Source organism: Rhinatrema bivittatum, chromosome 1 (genome assembly GCF_901001135.1).
Source record: "Rhinatrema bivittatum chromosome 1, aRhiBiv1.1, whole genome shotgun sequence".
NCBI classification, from domain to species: domain Eukaryota; kingdom Metazoa; phylum Chordata; class Amphibia; order Gymnophiona; family Rhinatrematidae; genus Rhinatrema; species Rhinatrema bivittatum.
Genome location: NC_042615.1, coordinates 20,441,071 through 20,459,218, shown reverse-complemented (window position 1 = coordinate 20,459,218; position 18,148 = coordinate 20,441,071). Strand labels below are relative to the sequence as shown.

Sequence of the window (18,148 nt, the reverse complement as noted above, 5' to 3'; positions counted from 1 at the left end):
TCTCTTAGAGCCCACTAACTGTGTCTTCCACTGAGCCCACATGGATAAAGTATGTTTGGTGGTAGGCAACAGAGCCTTGCATTCCAGCCACGTGAAACGCGGTTGCCAAGGCATTGCATCAAGTTTCATCTCTGGTACCCTATCCTGCTCTATAAGGACCCAGTGCTTCATAACCGGCTCCCCATGCCATTCAATAATTGGTCTTACTTGGCCCGCCACGAAGTACCATTGAAAGTTAGGTACGCTAAGACCCCCTTCCAATCTAGTTTGATACAGCACCTGTCTCCGAATGCGCGGTGGCCGCCTGCGCCAGATAAAACTAAAGATGCGCCTTTGCCATAGTTTTAGTGCCGCATTTGGGATAGCAATAGGAAGAGATTGAAATAAGTAAAGTAGTTTGGGTAAAATGGACATTTTTACAGTAGCTATACGTCCCATCCACGATATTGGCAAGCGATGCCATTTATCCAAATCAAAAAAAATTTTCTTAATGAGAGGCGGGTAGTTATAGCTAAAGAGATCTTTCGGGTGGCTAGTGAGATAAATTCCCAAATATTTAAGCGTGTGATGTGCCCATCGGAAAGGGTGTAAAGGCTGCAAGAATGCCACTGTTGCTGCAGCGCAAGTAACATTAAGTATCTCCGACTTCTCCCAGTTCACTTTATAACCAGACGCCTCGCTATAGCATCGGATCTCCCCTTCGATTGCTAATAAAGAAGAATGAGGATCTCTGACTATAAATATAATGTCATCAGCAAAGAGACATAATTTGTGTATGAGACCACCTGCTTGCAAGCCTTGTATGTTTGGATTGTTCCGTATACTGATTGCTAAAGGTTCCAAGAATATCGCAAAAAGTATGGGCGAAAGAGGGCACCCTTGTCGCGTTCCTCTCCCCACTTCAAAGCATTCAGAGTGCCCCCCATTGATTTTGAGGCACGCTTTTGGACGATCATATAATTTAAGCAACCATTCACAGAAATACGGGCCAAACCCCATTTTCTTCAACACCCCAAACAAAAATGGCCAGTGCACCATATCGAAGGCCTTCTCCGCATCCATGGAAAGAAGGAGCACTTCACCAGGGTTCTCATGAGCAATCCATAGCATATCAACCAATTTGCGAATGTTATCTCCTGCCATTCTCCCATGAATAAACCCAGCCTGGTCCTGGTGTATAAGACTAGTGATATAGGTATTTATACGTCCCGCTAGGATTTTGGCCAATATCTTGAGATCTAGATTTATCAGGGATATGGGGCGGTATGAGCCGCATATGGTAGGATCACGCCCCGGCTTGGGAAGCACCGTTATACCCGCCAAGTTTGCCTGGGGACCAAGGGAGACGCCTAGTCGGAGAGAATTGTATACTTTTTGTAAGTGTGCAACAACATATGGCCCAAAAAGTTTATAAAATTTGGCCGTCAGACCATCTGGCCCCGGTGACTTCCCCACCTTCAGATCTTGTATGCTCTCTAATATCTCTGCTACTGTAATCTCAGCCTCCAGCGCAGCCTGCGCTTCGGCAGTGAGACACGGTAAAGATATGTCCGCCAAATACTCGTCCACTTTATCCTGTGCAATGTTAACATTAGGGGCATATAAGTGGGAATAAAATTCTAAAAACCTTTTACGTATGTCCGTATTATTGGTAAGCATACGATCCTTGTCTGCTTTTATTTTGGCTATGTTGTTTTGATATTGTATATGTTTTAACTTATTGGCCAACTGTTTCCCGGCTTTATTGCCTCCTTCAAAAAAGGCCTGATTCGCTAAAGACATTTGATGAGCTATCTGTTTAGATTCTAACCTAATGAGGTCCTCCCGAGCCTTGGTAAGTTGCAGCCAAATCTTTCCCGAACCGTCAGCTTGGTGTCTGTGAGATAATTGTTTTATCGTATCTCTTAATGCCTGTGCAGCCTTCGTCTCCTGCTTTTTAACATAGGTGCCCCGGGAAATTAGAATACCCCTAATATAAGCCTTGAAGGCCTCCCAGACCACTGGAGCAGCCACGTCCCCCCCCCCATTATTGTGAAAGAAGCATTTTATATCATCTACTAGGGCTTTCTGAAAATCCTCATCCCCCAGCAGTGATTCATTTAAGCGCCAGAAGCGAACTCCTGCGTCATACCCACGTAAAGTTACCCTTACTGCTACAGCTGCATGGTCCGACCAAACTACCGGGTGTATATCCGAGGAAAGGATATGATGAAACAATCCTTTATCTGCGAATATATAGTCGATACGTGAATAGGATAGATGCGATGTGGAATAAAACGTATACGACCTCGAGGTAGGATGATGCACCCTCCAGACATCAAGAAGCTGCCACTGATTAACCAAAGCCTCTAGTTTTCCCCTTTGCTTGCATGAGGTCGACACAAAGCCCTTTGAGGCATCTATATGCGGCGAGCGTACTACGTTGAAGTCCCCTCCTAACAATAAGTATCCCCTGCTATGAGACAAAAGGAGAGCACTCAGTTGGTCAAAGAACAGTCCTTGTTCCTTGTTGGGGGCATAAATGTTCACTAACGTATAATCCACCCCATCAATCTTAATGACCAGAATTAGGTAACGACCCATTGGATCTCTAATGCAGGATTGATGTTCAAAGACCACATGGGGGCCCAGCAATATTCCCACCCCTGCATACTTAGCTTTCTTAGAGCTAGCTGCATAGTATTGATAGGGATATTTAGAGGAAGTCATTAACGATTCGTAACGAGCCCGGAGATGCGTCTCCTGAAGAAAGACAACATCCGCCTTCAAATAGCCCAATTCTTTATATAATAAGCGCCGCTTATGCGGAGTATTCAGCCCCTTTACATTGATAGAGGCTAGGCATATGTTAACCATGAGAACAAACCAACACCTGCCCTCCCAAATGCGTACCGAAGCAGTTCCCCCGCCTGCAACATACATATCCAACTCACAATCCTTTGAGTATACTTCCAACATGGATAGAGGAATACACTAGCAGTGATGGTCTCCGCCCCCCCCCCCCTGCTTTGGCCCCAACCCTCCCCCTCTCACCCCCCTCCCCTCCCCATTATGGGATCTACTCACACTCCCCCATAGATCCATCTGTATTCTACCTGTGGAGGAAAAGATAACAAACTGCACTCCCCCCTCCCCCAAATCAGTCAGAAAAGATAGGAACAAACCAACATATGACATTTGAAACCTTTGCTGAACATAAAAACCTCGCAAGACAACTCAAAATAGCAGACTTTGGTATACGTAAGTGCAGGCCAGAGACAGCCAATGCAAAAAGAAAAACAACCCGCACAGATGTGCACAGTTCTGTCGATTCAGGTGGCCCCCTCAGTGGGTTTGGCAGTATCAGAATGTCTTTTCAGCCTGCTGTTGCGTGAGGTGGCCCTCTGCCATCTAGGAGGCTGCCCTTGTGGATGAAGCTTGCGAGCAGAAGCAACTGCAGCGTTAGTGGGATGGAATCCCTTTTCTTTCAGAAAAGATGCTGCCTCCGTCACTGTAGATGCCTGACATGTCTTCCCTTCACAGGTAAAAATAAGTCCAAACGGATGCATCCAACGATACTTAATATTCTCCCTTCTCAGATATTGAGTAACCTCCCGAAACTCAAATCGACTCTGAAGCGTTGCCTGGGAGAGGTCAGCGTAGACAGAGATCTCCTGGTTCTCCCACACCCAGTTAGGCTGCTTCCGTGCTGCAGAAGCAATCTTCTCCTTTTGCTGGTAATTGTGGAAACAGACGATTATGTCCCTTGGGACATTAGCTCTCGGTGGACGCAGCGCCCTATGTGCTCTGTCAAGTTTTATGTCTTCCATGACCTGCGGATCCGCGGAGCCTCCTGAGGATAGTAGATAAGAACAAAATCTAGTAACCAGCAGTTCGCAATTAGAATTATCATTATTTTCTGTGAAGCCCCGGAAGCGGAGATTCCCCCTCCGCGCTCTATTTTCCAGGTCGGCCATTTTGGCCCGCATGGTCGCATTTTCTCCCTGCAGCTCGGTGTACATTTCATGGAGCTGTTTGGTATTCTCAGCCTGCTCATCCATTCTGCACTCGTGGTCATCCACACGTCGTCCCAGCGCGTTTAACTCTTCATGAAAGTCATCCATCATCTCGCGTAGCTCTTTCTTGTAGCTTTTTAAATCGGCGCGTATGCTGCAAAACCAGTCCCGAAATTCAGAACGGGAAGGTGCCTCTTCCGAGGTAACATGAAATTCGTCGTCTCCATCTGCCGGCTCCGACGCAGCATCCATCGCCGCGGCTTTGTCCCGGGCCTCCGCCTCCGCGCCCCCTGCTTTCTGATATGAGAAACAGTGGAAATCCACAGATTTTTTCTTCGCTGTCATCTCTATAGTTGTCCGCCAGCAATCGCTTCAGGGTTATATCCAGATTGCACTCGAAATCTGCGGTTTGTCAGGCTAAAGATAGCTTTTTGAGGGAAAGTGACCGGGAGCTCGTAAGTTAAGCAGCCAGCTTCGTGGCTGACGTCACTTCCTCCTCCTTATCTAACCATTTCTTTCCTCTATTTATTTAGAAAGTTTTGGATCTAAGATCCCCTGCTAGTATTTCTCTTTTGAGTCTTACTGCCAAATATATCTTTTCTAACTTGTCTATATTAAAATGTTCAGATTTATACTTTGTATTAAGATCAGACAAATATCCTGAATTCATTTTGTTTAGGCTATATTCATGTTTCTCTTTTGGAGTATCTGTATGGTGCTTGTATCTATTCAAATAAGAATCAGTACATCAGCACCCCAATTTCCTTACAATTATAAAGATAGGAATGGCAGAGTGAGAGAAAACAGAAAAGTAGTCCTCAAAAGCCTTTACCTTCTCAAGAATAAAATTAAATGAAAAAAGGAAGAATCTAATGATTCAACTAATAAAATACAAATATTTTAAGTAGTTTTGCATGACTTATGACTAAGAAAAAAAGAGGCTGCAGCACCTTAGATTTGAGAACCTTTGATCTGGTCACCAACCTTTAAGTCTATCTGCACTTTTCCTTCCTAAATTAAAGCACTGGATATAAAAGCCATTTAAACAAGGTGTTAAGACACCACTCAATGAAACACCTCCTCTGTTGAACATTACTAACCTAACAACAGTTCACAAAAAAATACTTTAAACTCACTCAGGCCGATGCAATATTGGTGCACAGAAAACAGGCACTTATAACCGAGCGCCCGCTCTCCTAATGCGTGCCAATCAACCTCTCCAGGGCGCCTGATACAAAATGCAAATGGGCTGCCGCAGTAAAAAAAGGAGGCGCTAGGGGAAACTGTATGCCCCTAGCTCATCCTCAACAGCGGGCGCCCAGGAGAGGCAGCTGTCAGCGGGTTAGGAAAACGAACACTCAATTTTACCAGCATCCATTATCCTAACCCAGTGATGGCTAACCTATGACACGCGTGTCAGAGGTGACACACAGAGATGTTTTTGCTGACACGCGCAGCATTTCATGGACTATCGGGAATTTTTTTTTTTTTTATCGGCTACGCAGAGCCTTTTTTTTCCGGCTGCGCCTGCCCTTTAAAATTTGTTTTTTAGTATCCTCCCACCCTCCGGACCCCTCCACCCCCAATGCCCCAGGGCGCAGGGAGGCTCATGCGGCGCAGCGATAGGCAGGGCCGTGGTGAGGCTCACGTCACCACAGCCCGAAGGAAAAAAAAATTGCATTTAAAACGCGCTGATGCTCCTCCTCCTTCCTGCCTGTGCGGCCCCGTAAGTAAACGTTGCCGGAGCCACGTGGGCAGGAAGGAGGAGAAGCATCAGCGCGTGCAGAAGAGGAGCAGCACTTGTGCTTACGGGCCGCCGCGAATTCCAAGTCGCAGCCGCCCGAGAAGAGGAAGAGGCCCGGTAGCAGGGCAGCCATGGCTCGAGAAAATCAGGGACGCTGCAGAGCCCATCCTGCGGTGACCAGTGAAGAGGAGGCCCAGAGGTGAGAGAGAGGCTGAGGGTCTGTAGAGGATGTGTGTGTGTATGCGTGTATGAGATGAGTTGAGAGATTGTGTTTGAGAGTGAGGTCCTGAATGTTTGCAGAGACAGCATGTGCTTGTGAGAGAGAGCCTTTGTGTGTGAGAGTCAGACAGCATGTGCCAGTGAGAGACTGTGTATGAATGATTGTATAAGAAATTGCCATACTGGGTCAGACCAAGGGTCCATCAAGCCCAGCATCCTGTTTCCAATGAGAGAGAGCATGTGACAGTGAGAGCCTGTGTGTGTGTGAGAGAGAGAAATGCATGTGAGAATGAGAACCTGACTGTGTGTTTGAGGGAAGAAGATGGAGAAAAAAGAAACAGAAAAAGAGACAATATAAAAAGAGAATGAATAAAAAGAAAGAGAGAATGAATTTCAAAAAATTCATTAACGCTACAACTAAAGAATGTTTCTTCAAGCTACAGGTCCTGAAGCATCTAAGACCGCTTTTACACTTCCAGGATTTCTGTTCTGTGCTTCAAGCAATACTGTTCTCAAAGATCGACTATTGCAACGCTCTTCTACTCGGTCTCCCCGCCTCTTCGACCAAACCTCTACAGATGCTGCAAAACGCAGCGGCCAGGATCCTTACAAATACACGGCGCAAGGACCACATCACACCTATCCTAAAAATCTTACATTGGCTTCCTATTCAATATAGAATTCTGTTCAAAGCTCTCACTATCATCCACAAATCGGTCTACCAACAAACCACTCTCCAACTCACCTTCCCTCTGGAACTACATACATCCTCAAGACCAATAAGAACTGCCTACAAAAGTAAGCTCAAGGCCCCTCCCAACAAATCATCAATCCACAACTCCATTCACAAGCGAGCACTTTCGACAGCAGGTCCGCTACATTGGAATTCGCTTCCTCAAGACTTACGCCAGGACAATGCCACTTAACCTTCAGAAAAAAACTTAAAACCTGGCTGTTCACACAAGCCTACCGTTGAAGGAATCCATTCAACCAACTCTGTCTCTCACCCTTAAACCCACCCTTTTCCCTCCCCTCACGCCCAACCTTTTCCCTTTCCCCCTCAACCACAACCCACCCTTTTTCCCTCACCCCCCCCTCATCCCCCGCCACTCCTCCCATCTGACATACCATGTATATATCCGCTGATTATAATCCATGTTTCTGTATTACTAATTTATTGTTGTGTTAATTTATAGTTTGTAATTTTGTTAACTTATTGCTTGATTACTCAATCTCCCATTCTGTTATAGTTTAATTCTGTCCTATCTTCCGACATCCATGTTTTTACTCTCCCTGTTTTAATGTAACTTCTCATTTCTACTTATACGTTAATTGGTATCCCCATGTTCTAATGTAAACCGGTACGATAAGACCTGGTCTTGAGTGTCGGTATAGTAAAAGAAGTTAAATAAAAATAAAATAAAAATAAATAAAAGGAATTGGCAAAAAAAGTAAGAAAGGGAAGGTGGGAAAAAAAAGCCTGTGACCAACCAATTAGAAAATTAAGAGCAGACAGCCAAGGCAAAAAAAAAAAAAAATTTACTTTTTAGTGATTGGCACATGTAATCTTTGGGAATGTGCAAGAGTAGCACTTTCTCTATGCGGATCTCACAATGTACGAGATCAGCATTGAGAAAGTGGAAGCCCACAGGGCCTGCACAGAAGAGGCAGCAGAATGGACTTCAGTGTCAGTAGCAGCAATCGGCACCTCCTCAATAGCCATGTGGCAGCAGTGACAGTGGCAGCAGAGGAATGAGAGAGGTTCTGAGGTTGCTGGCAAAAGAAAGAGAGGGGGGTCTGCCTTTAGTGTCTGCACGTGTATGAATGGGACTCTGCCTGGGGGTGTATGTGTGTGAATGCATAGGTGCCTGCCTGGGGGTCTGTATGTATGAAGTCTGTATGAAGACTTGCCCCCCCCCCCCCCACGTCATGACGACCAGCCAGCGGCGACCCGATTAACGGCACAATTACACCAGGCGTCACGTGCCGGGTGTGCTCCCCTTCATGCTAACCTTTGTGCTCCTTCTAATATAATTATGTTTATGTTAATAATTTAACTTTTATTAATGTTATTTAGCTTTTTGCTTTGTTTAAAATTATTTCATTATTGATGTTTAAATGTATTAGACTAAGGAATTTTACTTCCTGCTCATTCTGTTTCATTGTAAACCGGTTTGATATGCATTTTATGCAGGAAAATCGGTATAAAAAAACTTAAAATAAATAAATAAATAAATAAATGTGTGAGAATGAATGTGTGCATGCCTGGGGGATGGGGAGGGAGTGGTGTGAAAATGAATGGGAGACATTAAAAGAAACCGACTGACATGAAGTTTGTAACGCTTGCTTGGGCTTGAAGTGCACGAAATACCAACCTTCAATTGAAGATTTAGCCAATGAAATTCAGCAACAAAAAAGTCACTAAGCTGGTAAGGTAAAGAATTATTTGTTTTTGCTTTATTAATAAATACAGTACATATATTAAAATTATAACTTTTTGTTATTAGAGCTACAAATATCACAAAATTATGGATTTTTCTAGAAGTGACACACCACCTGAGTTATGCTCAGTTTTTTTATGAATTTTGACACACTGAGCTCAAAAGGTTGGCCATCACTGTCCTAACCTGTGCTCAGCAACACTTGTTAACTGAGCATCTCGTTCCCTAACCTGATCGCCGGCATTCCTTTTTTTTTTTTTTTTTATTTTGGACAGATCTTTTTCCACTTCCTCTGACATAATATCGCCACGACATTAAGTCAGAAGACGTACAGAGTAGCAGTATTTTCTGCTTTTCTGTACGCTTTTGGACTCCTCAAAAATGAATGCCTGCTCTGAGGCAGGTGTTAATTTTGGAGAGTAAAATGTGCACATCGGGCACACAGGTTTTTTTTTTCACACTGGGGGGAAATAGCTAATAGCCTCATCAGCATGAATTTACATGCGATGAGCACTAGAAGCTATGCACTCTATTAGATGTGCGTTTTGGACGTGCTAACCCTGGTTTTGCATTGGGCGTTATGGACGTGCGTCCAATCGCATTGAGCCATGTGTTGCAGCCAGCACACAATATTGTACTATAGAAGATGCAGACAACTATATACCTTTAAAATGTTTGTTCAATTGCTCTTCAGCCTCAAGTAAAATACAAGTAGCTCATTGCACCTAATGCAAAATACATTTAAAATTAGACAATTATAAAAATACCTTAGAGAAAACTGCATCTCCGAAAAGAAAAAAAAAGAAAAAATGTATTCTAAAATAATGGGGCCCAATTTTCAAACTCAAATTTAAGACCATTTTACCCCATAGACCGGCTTTTTCAAGTACCCTGCTTCATTCAAAAATCTTGTTTTGGAAATAAATTCCCTACAACATACACTTAAAGTTAGATATAAAAAACTAGTGTCTCCAGAAGTGCAACCTATAGCATACTTCATTTTTAGGATGGGGAAGGGTAAAAATAATTTTTTGGTCACAGAATCAGTTTCAGGTCTTTTTGGATTTCATCAGAAAACAAATTTGGAAGACTGTACTCTTCTTTGGAATACACAAGAATTCAAAATGCGTTCTTTGAGCAGAATAGTACACAGACACACTGTTCTCTGTGCTTGGATGGTCTTTCCTTAATGTGTTCTTTCACTGTTATATAAAGAACATACGAAAACTTTAAATAATGACTGAAGTTATAAAACTTATGAACTAGTGATTCTCACATGGAATGATGGTATATAAAACATTTAAATAAAGTTCACAGATCTAAATTATATTTAAAAGCAGCAACAGTTAGGCTCTTCAAAATATCAGGTAGTTCACTTCTTAGCTCTATTGCTTTCATTAGAGCAGCGGTTCTCAACCTGTGGGTCGCGACCCCGGCGGGGGTCGAACGACCAAAACACAGGGGTCGCCTAAAGCAGGGGTCCCCAACCACCGGTCTGCGGACCAGTACCGGGCCGTTGGGGTTTTTTGCCGGTCCGTGGCGCCGCGGCTGCTGCGGGGAGGCGGGGCGAAGCTGGAGACCTGCCTCCTCCAACCCCAAAAGGGAAGAGACATGGCCCAAAAAGCTAGCGCGTCGCAGTGACGTATGTTGCTGGAGCCGCGCAGGCAGGAAGGAGGTGTATCAGCCACTGCAGGTGCTCCTCCTACTTCCTTCCTGTCCGCCCTGCCCCGGAAGACAAATGTTGCCGGAGCCGCACGGGGAGGAAGGAGGAAGCGCGTCAGCCGCGTGGGTAGAAGAGGCGCTTCAGCCGCGTGCAGAAGAGGAGCAGCTGGGTCGGGAAGACTAGGGCCGCTGCAGAGCCCATCCTGTGGCAACCCGTAAAGAAGAGGCCCAGAGGTGAGAGAGAGGTGTGTGCGAGTATGAGATGAGTTGAGAGACTGTGTGTGTTTGCAGAGACAGCATGTGAGAGCCTCTGTGTGTGTGAAAGAGACAGCATGTAAGAGTGAGAGCCTGTGCTTGAGCAAGGCAGCTTGTGGGGGTGTGAGAGAGCCTGTGTGTGAGACTCAGACAGCCTGTGCCAGTGAGAGCCTGTGTATGTGTTTGTGAGAGAGAAATGCATGTGAGAATGAGAACCTGACTGTGTGTTTGAGGGAAGAAGACAGGTGGAGAGAAAAGAAATAGAAAAAAAGGCAATATAAAAGGAAATGGCAAAAAATTAGAAAGGGAAGCAGATGTAAAAAAAAAAAAAAATTACTTTTTACTGATTGGCACATGTAATCTTTGGGAATGTGCAAGAGTAGCACTTTCTCTATGGCGGATCTCACAATGTACGAGATCAACATGGAGGAAGTGGAAACCCACGGGGCCTGCACAGAGGAGGCAGCAGAATGGGCTTCAGTGCCAATAGCAGCAATCAGTGCCTTCCCAATAGCCACGTGGCAGCAGTGGCAGTAATTAGATTAATTGTTTGACTCAGCTGGAGGTGACAAAGTATGAAGTGGGATGTGAAATCAGCTTGATCTGGTAGAGAATTAGGATTGCTGTTACACATGAACTGTATTTGGCAAACATAAAGGGAGCCAGGATAATCAATTGAAGCCTGCAGCTGAGGACTGATTCATTATGACTCATGTAGAAATTAGTGCATTTTCCAGATTAGTCTGCATAACACAATTCTCAACATTCAGCATTATTTCTGCTGCATAGTGTTTTATCTGAGAGGCTCTGAGGTTGTGAGGGAGCCAGTAAGAGTGAGAGCATGAGTGTGTATGAGAAAATCCAGGGGAGTAAGAGTGTGTGTGAGAGTGTATCAGTGTCTGAGAGTGTATCAGTGTCTGTGAGAGTGAGAGGTTATGGTGGGTATAAGAGCATGAATGTGTATGTATGTGACAGTGTATGTGTGAGAGAGAATGGACATGTGAGTGTATGTGTGAGAGAGAGAGGATAACCTCCTAATCCTCGACAATATCAGGGTGACTGGAAATCAAGAGCTCCCATGTATGGACAGCAGGGGCTTTTTAAAATCCTTATTAGTTTTAATTATTGTGTGTTATTTGATATATGTGCTGTTTTGAAATATTATTGGTGTTTGGGAAATTATAAAAATGTAAATGATTTTAATTAATAGAAATTCTATTTATCAGTAATTTTAAAATATTCTTTTATTAGTATGGTTTTACTATTATAACTGATGCTTTATGTTTCTTAATTTTGTTTTATGAGGAATGGTGGTTCTGTTTATAAATGTCATAATAAATAAGTATGCACTAAAATCCAACCCCATCCATAACCCCGCCCCCATATGACCAAAGCCCCGCCCTCACCCCGCCCGGGCGGGGCGAGGGGTCACTGCAACATGAGGAACTGTATTTCGGGGTCACGGCATTAGAAAGGTTGAGAACCACTGCATTAGAGGGTCCTTAATTCAAGTTCTTAGTCCTAAGTGTCTCATATTTCCACATTTATGAGATGCTGCTGTTAGCCAGCCCATCTGGATATGTAAAAATAAACTGAAGGCAATATCTTTTTATTGGACTAACAATAGTTTTGTGACAAGTTTTCCCAGAGCTCCCCTTCATTTTTAAAGGCCGGCCAAAAATGTATTGGTAGTATCCTACAGCTTATTGTTGACCTTTATTTCTATAAATTGAGGACAATGGGAACATACCTTATTTAAAAAAAGTTTCACTTTATTGATGTTTTAACCATCTTTCTAGCCAAAGGCCACTTAAGGTGGGAATACAATAATAAAGCCAATGCCAAAGGGTTGCCAAATTGTTATCATGCAAATGGGTACATGATAAAAATCATTCAGTAAAATAATTCTGTACCTTGAGCTCAAATGGCCAGTTACAATGTAAAATATCAAAAACTAAAAAAAAACAAGACAGAAAATTAATAACTAAAAATCATTCACACCAAAAAACTGGAATAATTGAAGAATTAAGAAACTACAACTAAGTATCATACCAGCCAGTGCTGGAAGTTAAAAAATAAAAATGCATTTTCAACAAAAAAAGAAAGCTACTATAAAAAAAGTTGGAATTATAACTTGAGAAGTTAATAGTCACCAGGCTTTTAATTGCCATCTGAAAGAGATGTGGTTCAACTTTCAATCAGGCCGATACAGTACAGTGCGTTCTGGTGGAGCGCCCTGTTAGCCCAGGTTTGGACGCGCGTTTGACGCGCTAGCTTTACCCCTTATACAGTAAGAGGTAATAGAGCGTCGAAAACGTGAGTCCAACCCCCCCACCCCCGAAACATGCAAATGCTTGTTGATGGCCCTATTAGTTATTCCCGCGCGATACAGAAAGTAAAATGTGCAGCCAAGCCACACATTTTACTTTCAGAAATTAACACCTGCCCAAAGGTAGGCATTAATGTCAGTCGGCACCAGGGAAGTGTACAGAAAAGCAGAAAAAACTGCTTTTCTGTACACCCTCCGACTTAATATCATAGCGATATTAAGTCGGAGGCCCCAAAAGTTTAAAAAAAAAAAATTTAAAAATCGACCCGCGGGTCGGAAGACGGACGCTCAATTATGCCGGCGTCCGTTTTCCGAACCTGCGGCTGTCAGCGGATTTGAGAACAGACGCCAGCAAAATTGAACATTGGCTGTCAAACCCGCTGACAGCCGCTGCTCCTTTTACCACGGGCCCTAATTTGCATAGGCCACCCTCCTGAATCGCGCGCCCAGGAGAGTGGCCTGTGCACTCGCCGGCTCTCCCGCACGTTTTTCTGTATCGGCCTGAATGTAAGGTACTAGGTAAAAAGTTCTAAAGAGTAGGGTCAATTCCCAAGAATGCTTGCTTTCTGGTGGTAGACACATTTTTCTAGGTAAAGAAATAAATAGGAAGGATTCACAAGCTAACATAAATGTATGTGAAGGAAAGTAGCAGGAAACCACCCTTAAGATAGGGTGAACAAATAGACAGCTCTAAAAACCAGAATTTCAGAATTCACAGGAGAAATGATAGGGAGCAAGTGTAACTGAATAATGAAGTGGCACCTGTAGTCACATTTTGGATGACAGTTTACAAAGCATCTTTTGTAAAACATTAGTTGTATCATACATATGCAAAAGTAACATAAGTTTTAAAATGTGTAGTATCAATATACAAATAGTTTGCAGATGAGCTTCAATTTCAGAAAATGCTTTTGAAACATCCATAGTGTCTGCTTTAAAAGAAGAAACTAACAGAACTCCAAAATTTAAAATCTGATAAATCATGGGGATCAAAATACTAAAGACAAACATCTTCAGAATGTTTCATTTTATTTTAAGCCAAATGGAAGCAGCTAATAAGCAAGATACTGAATTTCCTAGCTCAGCTAAGTTTTCCCCCAAAGAACAGCAAACCTATATGTCATCAGTGTAAAAATAAAAAATCAAGATCAAACTGTCTTATATAACATTCCCATGTGGCTGCAAGAAAACACTGAAAAGAAAAGGAGATAGGACAGAGCCTTGTAGGATTCCACAAACTAAATGTCTGGCTTCAGATATCAGAAAGCCAAATATACTGAGTACACTACTTTATAAAGGAGCAAAACAATTACCCTACCACAATTCTGATGCACAAGTCCACTAATTTGTTTTGCAAAATAATTACAAAGGCTGACAATTTGTAATAAAATTAAGAGTTGGCTTCCCTTGATTAAGATAACATAACTTGTGAACTGACACCAAGTCTCGGTGCACTACACCCAAAACCTGGATTGGCATTTGTCTAAAGCATAGAACCAAGAAATCTCGAAGCTACCGAAAAACAGCTTGTTCAATCAAGTATATGTCCTATGTATGAGTAATTGGAAACATGAGCTAAAAATCTAAAATATGGTTCAAGGCTGTTTAGAGCATTATTAGTATTCAGGTACAGTAAGTCCCTACCACAAAGAGTTTACAAGCCAAGTGGGTACCTGAGGCAATGGGAAGGAAAGAGACTTGCCCAAGATCAGAAAGAGCATGGGAGGAATTTGAAACTTGCCAACTCTGAGGAGGCCCGATAAGAAACAATATAGCAGTGACTGATTCATTTAGATTTAAATAGCAAGATCTAGTTAAGAGATGCTCTCAAACTTAATGCATCAAGGTCCTGATTTACTAACGCTTTCCCCACCTTCAGTTTCTACAGGGGAATAGAAGCTTAGTGAATCGGGCCCAAAACAAGTACTAAGCATTAAATAAGTATCAAGAAGGGAGCATTAAATGTTTTGGATTTATCAAGAGAACCATATAAACAATGTTTATTAATTGTGTTGATTTTAAGCAAAAATGCATAGTCGTGTGTTAAACTTCTAGCAGCTGACAAACTGCACCCTTCCGGGGAAGCCCTGCATAAGCAAGGACACGTGCAAAAAGCCGGTCTGCTAGCTCTCGTACACTTAGCGCTCGTCCGGCAAGCAGCGAGAGCCCCTCAGCCATCGCGGCCGCCCTCTCGTAGCCACGGTAGTGGCAGAAGGATCTGCTGTCTCAGCGCGGCACACACCGCTGAGAAGCTCCCGGCCGACAGTGCCGCCAGCCCTCTCCCTCCCTTCCGCTGCCCGTCACGGTGGCATACAGGCCAAAAAGTACACACCGGCCCTGATAAATTAAGCCATTATCGGCCGTGGCTTCCGGCCTCAGCCTGACCAGGGGACCACCCCTCTCCTCCTCCCCCCAGGGGAAACAGCGGGGAAGCTCCTCTGGCATTAGGAGCCCCGCCATCCCCTCCCCACAACATAAAGAAACACGCCGTTTGACATGGGGAATTCTTTACGCTACAATCAGCAACCCCCCCACCCTAAGCCTCGTGCCTGTTTGCTGGGGTAGGGGGCAGCAAGAGCAACGTGAATAATAAGTTTGTAACCATAAACCTATCAGCGGACACGTGCTGCAAAGTGCCGGGAGCCGCCGCACACCGTGCCCGCGGAGGGCAGGAGACCAGGCCCGCCCCCCACGACCACCAAGTCGCCATCCGACGCCCCCCCCCCCCCCCCCAGCTACAAATGCGGGCCGTGACCTCCTGCCCCTCCCCCCGCACCCCCACGTGTACGTTCGCTCGCTACAGTCCCACCGCCCAGCCCAAGTGCTTGCCAAAAAGATGCGTGAATGCATAGCAAACATACACAAAAAATTCAAACTGAACAGTCAACTTCTGTCGTCCCCCCCGCCCGTTTCCCAAACGATTAGATGCACTCTCGTGTGCCCTCTAATGCCACACAGGTATTTGCACTGCGCGTCCCTGTGTCCGGCTGGAGGGGAGGGAGGCTCGGTTAAAGTGTCGGTTTGGCACCCCGCACTGACCGACCCCACTCCTCTCCACCACACACAAAAAAAAAAAAAAAAAAAATTTTCATGGAACGCGCGCCGCCGCCGCCGCCACCACCACCGTTGTCCACTTTTCCATTCCGTCCCCGCCCCCTCCCGTCCAATTACAGAACAACAACAAAAACTAAGACAAACAAGAGCCGAGAAGAGGGGGCAACTTCTCGGCCACCGTCAGCTCTGGGGCATTTGGGCCCGCTACTGGCAACTGTTACACATTGGGGGAAAAGGAAAGGGGGGTTGCGGAGACGCAAAAAGATATATATATACACACATATATATTTATATATAATGATTGCATTGAAATGAAACTTAAAGCCGCCCCAAATTTAGATAAGACATAACCTCCTCCCCTATAAACGTGCACCCCCCCTTTCCCAACCCCCTCCATCCCGGGACGGTTGAAAACCGTTGAAGCGAACGTTCCATACTCAGAACCAAATCTTTTGGCGCCATATTAATGACGTACTAGATTATTTTTTACAGCAGCGGCCAGAGCTTGGCGGGCCTACCACCGCCGCCGCAACCGTCGAACTCCCACGGGATGGAGTGGAAGGCGGGTTCCCCGCGGGGTAGAAAGGGAGGGGGGAGGTGGGTGATCGGATAAGTACCTGGTATGTGGAGGTGACCGGAGGCGCTGCGGCTGCCGCCCTGCGAAGGTAGCTGGGGAGGTGTGTGTGTGTGTGAGAAAGAGAGGGAGCGCGCGCGGGTTGCGCCTCCCTCGCGCTCAGCCCCTGTGCCTCCTAACTGACGTTTCACTTGTTTCAGGAGAGGGGGGGAGTGCGGCAACGGCCAGTTTCTGGGTCAACGGCTGCTGCGGCGGCTGAAGCCGCCGGGGGAGGAGGGGCGGGGGAGGAAATACTTTAATCCCGTGCCAGCCTACAGAGGGAGCCGAGGCCGCTCGCTCGGGGAGCACGGCGTTGGTTGGAAGACCGACGCCGCCTGCTTCTGTGTATATGTGTGTGTGCACTCTGCCTTGGTGGCGATGTGCGTCTCGCGCCCTGAGGAGGGAGGTGGGCGCGAGGATGAGAGGGTCCCGCCGCGCTGCCTCCCGGGAGAGGAGGGGCGGGGCTGCTGGGGAATATCCGCTCGGAGCCCGGAGAGAGGGAGATAACGGGCGCGCTCTGCAGTGGGGATTTTATACATAGGGGGAGGCTTTACAACCAGGCGGCATGAGGAAACTCGGGTTTGCATGCAACTGTTAGACTAATGTTAGAAGCCCATAAATATAAAAAATTCTAGATTCAGATAACTTTATCGGCACGACAACTTTACATGTGATTAAAAAGTAAAAAACGTAAGAAGAGACACCGTTAACAAATCAAGTAAAAATGGATATCGAAGTAAGCTTTGTGCACTAATATAACATTTCCTAAATACTTGTGTTTACGTGTGTATATATATATATTTTTTTTTTTAATGAACTACTGTAGGAGTTTAACATTTTATACATGAATAGTTTTAGTATTCAAACTAATAGAAATAAATACAAATTCTCACACACGGTATTGATACACTGTATTTAAAGTTTCACAGTTTATTGGGAATATACGTTACGCTATGCTTTACACACATTGTTAATTGTAAACCGGGTTGATGTGATATCTGTCATGAAACTCGGTATAACAAAAATAATAAATAAATAAATAAAATAAATAAGTGGAGAGTTGTGCCTCTCTTCTGACCTTTTAGCTTTTCCCAGCTGCATCGTACGTACCCTGTTGTATGGTAAAGTAGAATCTGAAATAAAAAAAGTTCTGTTCTTTGGAGGCCAGTGTTAAGTGAGCTTAACATTTAACCTGGTTATAGAGAAGTTAAATAGGTGTTGGTTTTTTTTTTTGCTCCCATCCTCGCTACCTTCAACTATAGCAAACAAAATATAAAACGAGACATAAGAATGGAAACACTGTAATTTGCTATGTTGTGGATGGATATTTTAGGCACCCAGGAAATATCCGTTTTCCTAACCTGACCGCCATCAAGACACTTTTTTTTTTCTTTTTGCTGCCTTCTGTAGTTCTTCTGATTTAATATTGTACAATTTTTTACCTTTCTGTGCAGCTGCCCGGCTGGTGTTAATTTTTGAGATTTAAAATGTGCTTGTCAGGGTGCACGATTATTTTTTTTACATCTTGGGTACTAGCTAATAGCCTCATCAATATGGCATTTACCTGTGATGAGCACTGTTAGGTACTCGCTGGTTTGGACGTGCTGATCCCCTTAGTGCATCAGTGGTATTGGATGCATGGCCAACGGCAGGTTAACCTGAGCGCATGAAATTGCACCTGTACAAGGCTGGTGCTAGGTTTTTTGCTGCCCTGTGCAAGCAATTATTGTGCTGCCCCCACCCCCCCCCCCCCCCCCCCCCCCTCCCCCCCTGTTCATTCATTCTCTGTCCTGGGCCCACCAAAAAAAAAAAAAAAGCTTCCTTCAGTGATACAAA

General features: G+C 44.6%; 1 protein-coding gene across 2 annotated transcripts in view; it reads right to left on the bottom strand.

The window, feature by feature from the left end:
• Positions 1-16,775, bottom strand: part of JADE1 (jade family PHD finger 1) — a 545,699-nt gene extending 528,924 nt beyond the window's left edge. The window contains exon 1 of one of the 2 annotated variants that reach the window (XM_029592138.1): positions 16,317-16,775. The gene's annotated coding sequence lies outside the window, so the exon portion shown is untranslated. The remainder of the gene's footprint in view (positions 1-16,316) is intronic. The other variant, XM_029592223.1, reaches the window with a different exon arrangement.
• Between the last annotated feature and the right edge of the window lie 1,373 nt (positions 16,776-18,148).